The sequence below is a fragment of the Nannospalax galili genome, unplaced genomic scaffold, assembly GCF_000622305.1.
Source record: "Nannospalax galili isolate Female #2095 unplaced genomic scaffold, S.galili_v1.0 scaffold355, whole genome shotgun sequence".
Lineage (NCBI taxonomy): Eukaryota > Metazoa > Chordata > Mammalia > Rodentia > Spalacidae > Nannospalax > Nannospalax galili.
In genome coordinates this window covers 403,490-407,294 of record NW_008336848.1, presented here as the reverse complement: position 1 = coordinate 407,294, position 3,805 = coordinate 403,490, and the positions used below count along the sequence as shown (strand labels likewise).

Below are 3,805 nucleotides of genomic sequence, written 5' to 3'. Positions count from 1 at the left end.
TTCTACAAGAGCAACCAGTGCTCTTAACTGCTGAGCCATCTCTCCAGCCCCTATACATGCATTTTAAGTAAGGTTTCCCTGTGACTTTTTCAAACATCCTTAGTGTTATTTATCCTTTCAGAGCTTTGATATGTTAATTCTCAAACATACCCATATTCATTCATTCATTCATTCATTCATCTTTTTGAGGTTGCCAAGGAAAGGAGATCAGGTGGCAAAATTACAAGGCACAAGAGCACCTAGTTTTTCTGGGGTTAATTAAAAGTCATTAGTCCAGATTATGTCCATTTATAAAAGTCATTCCCACATTAACCCAAATATTTTCATAGGCAGTTTATATTCCACATAAGTTTTTTTTTCCTATTTTTGATTTTTTGATATATCACTAGATTTAGATAAATATAAATCTTGGACTTTCTTGATATTACTTTATTTGGATGCAGAAAAAAAATTAATCAGTCAAAAATAAAATTCTTCATATAAATAACATTTACATGAAGACCAAGAGTACAACCTGTAATTATAGAATTAAAAATTGGATCTTGGACACATTTTTAACTTTCACTATGTAATATGTTCAATTATTCCTTTTTCCTTGCAAGGTAAACATTAATGTTTTCTTGTTTGTAAGCTTCATTTTCAATAATTATTTTTCACAAGTCTTAAAAATCTGATATTACATATTTCACATACTCTTAAAAAGCATTTCAATTATTCTGAGCAAGATACAGCCCAAAGCCAGAGCTCATTTGGTTGTTGTTGTTTTAAGTTCAGGATCATTGTAGAACAGTACATGGATTGATAAGTAAAATATTCCTTAAAGGCCCAAGCATTCCCAAATTATGTTTAATGATATTTCATGCTGAAATGTATGTTTAATGCCAGTGTCATTATAAGTATTTTGCAATTTCTCTATGAATATAGAAGAGCTGTTTGCATAACTGAAACTCTTTTGATTAGCAAAAATACTATAGCTTACGTAGCTACAATTGCGAATTATGTATATGCCACACCAATTTTAAGTACGTTTCTTCTGTTGCTTTCTCTGTTAAGAGCATTTTCTTCACTCTGAAGTTATACTCCACTCAATTTTCAGTTCCTTTATTACTAAAAAAACTAAACAATTTAACAGTTTAAACTTAAATATTGAATTTTTAAAATGAATTTATAATAATGCCAGAAATTTTATCTTCATGATTGAATTTATAAAAGCTTTGCTTTGATTCTATGGAGAATTAAGCACAAGAAATCAAACTATTATTGCCTGAGTTTTCTATTTGGAAGATATTCATGTAAAAATGGCTTCATTTAACTGTTTACAGAATTCTTTTTATATTAATGAAGTCAGCACTATAAGAGCTTTTCTTTGGTTATGAAAACATTGTAATTAAAAAAAAAACCTAGGGACTGGAGAGATTAAAACGTAATAGAAAAAAAAAAAAAACTGTGGATCAGAGAGATGACTCAGTGGGTAAAGTGCCTGTGCATATGTATGAAGACCTGAGGTCATCCCAGGTACCTACATAAAAATCCAGGTATATCAATGCATATTTGTGGCCGTATCTCTGCAGGGGCTCACTAGCCAGGCAGTCTAGCCAGTAGGTGAGTTCTGGGCTCCAGAGAGATAGACCTTTTCTCAAAAAAAAGAAAAAAAAAAAGGCAAGGAGCTGTAAAAGACACCAGATGTCAACAGCTAGCCTGCACATGCATGCACACATACATATATGCTCACCCACATACACACAAGCCCGAGAGAGAGAGAGAGAGAGAGAGAGAGAGAGAGAGAGAGAGGATGAAAACAGGCTAGATACACTGTCCACCTGTAATCCCAGCAATCTGAAGACAATCACAAATTTCAGGCTAGCTTTGGCTACATAGTGAAACTTTGTCTCAATAACCAACCAAATAAACAAAAAAGTAAAAATAAAGGTAAATGCATTTAATTTTAATGAAGCCATGCTCCCAAAACAATAATATAAATGGACCTTCTGTATTGGTTAAACTGTTGTCTATATACAATCTTTAAAGTAACCATAAACTTTTGAAAGAATTTCAGATGTCCTTCTGACTTATGTTTGTTTTTTATTTTCACATGGTCATTGATATCTCTGTGGTTCCTATGGTGGGACGATGTCAATCAACACTATGTCATTTTCTTTAAGCTTTCTTAAGAAAATGCATTTGATTTTATATTAAACAGGCACCACATTTCTTATATCTAAGCAGATAAAAAAAATAATGTAGATACCAAGGGCATTTTTATTAGAAATGATTATTGATGTCTTGGGAAGGGCCAAAATGGGTAGGTTCCATGATACTCAGAGAGGAGTCTTCAGTAGAGAATTCTTTCCAGAAGGTTTCTGTGGGTATAGACATACTCCAGCAGATGAATCCCACCAAATTTAAAGTGTGCTTTTATTAGTATCTTAGCCCATTGGGTTGCTTTAAGAAGAAAACAGACCAAGTCAAGAAAGCATATATTGTTATGTATCATTTGGATATTAAGTAGGAAAACTAGTCTAATTGTAGGAAAAAGTTCATTATGAAATTTCCTGTTGCTGAAAATGTGTTTGAAATTCAGTGTGGTTTTTATTATCAACTTTGACAGATTCATCACTTTATTAACATTTATTGAACATCTGCTGTCTACCAAGCCCTGGACTAAAAGCTAGTGAACAGATGAGGGTGATTCTGTTCTTAAGAATTTTCTGTAGTAAGCTGGGCATGGAGGCCATGCCTTTAGTCACAGCACTTGGGAGGCAGAGTCAGGCAGACCTGTGTGAGTTCAAGGCCAGCCTGGTCTACATAGTGAGTTCCAGGCCAGCTGGGGCTACAGGGAGACCCTGTCTCAAAAAAAAACAAAACAAAACAAAAAACTAAAAAGAGACCCTGGTTTCAATCCCCAGCACCACCAAAAACAAACAACAAAAAACAAAGCACTTCCTTAAAGTCTTGAGAACCAATGTTATTTATGGCTGTATACTAAAATTACACACATACATTCACACACAGACTTTTTTTTTGGTCTTTTTGAGACAGGGTCTCCCTATAGCCCCAGCTGTCCTGGAACTCACTATGTAGACCAGGCTGGCCTTGAACTCACAGAGATCTGCCTGCCTCTGCCTCCCGAGTGCTGGCAATAAAGGCATGGGCCACCATGCCCAGCACATACACATTTTTTAAAAGTCTAATTTCTATTTCTCTTTCTGCATAATTGTAGTTCTTTATCTAAAGAAAACTAAAGGAGAAAGACACATTTTTCTTAAGCAACCTGCCTGACATTGATGCCACAGTCCTTTTACCTACAACTCATAAAGAATGTTGTTAAATACGAAATGTTACTGTTTTTTCATTTTCACTATAGTAAATACATTGCGAGAAACACTGTTTTCTACGGGAAAGCAAGCACTTAGATATGGATGCGACATATACTTTTCTTAAGCAACCTGCCTGACATTGATGCCACAGATCAATGTACAACTCATCCAGAACGTTGTTAAATGCAAAATGTTACTGTTCTTTCGTGTTCACTATAGTAAATACATTGCGAGAACTACTCATAGTGTGGATGCAGTCGGCTGCTTTTTCTGCTTTCAAAAAACTGTACCGCAGACTCCATCACATGCACTCTTTGTAGAAGGCTTACCTGCTGGTCATTACAGTTTCAACATCTCTTATAGTACCCTTTTATGTCACTGTTCTTTCTAAAGATGAAGGTAAAGTTTGACTACTAGTTGTTGAATTATTTCATTGTATATGTTTCTGTCCTCCAATCAAATAAATAAAATATATATGTATATATACA

General features: G+C 34.5%; 1 pseudogene; it reads left to right on the top strand.

Annotated features, from left to right (window-relative positions):
• The window catches only part of LOC103732640, a 23,101-nt pseudogene that overhangs the window by 14,251 nt on the left and 5,045 nt on the right, over positions 1-3,805 (top strand).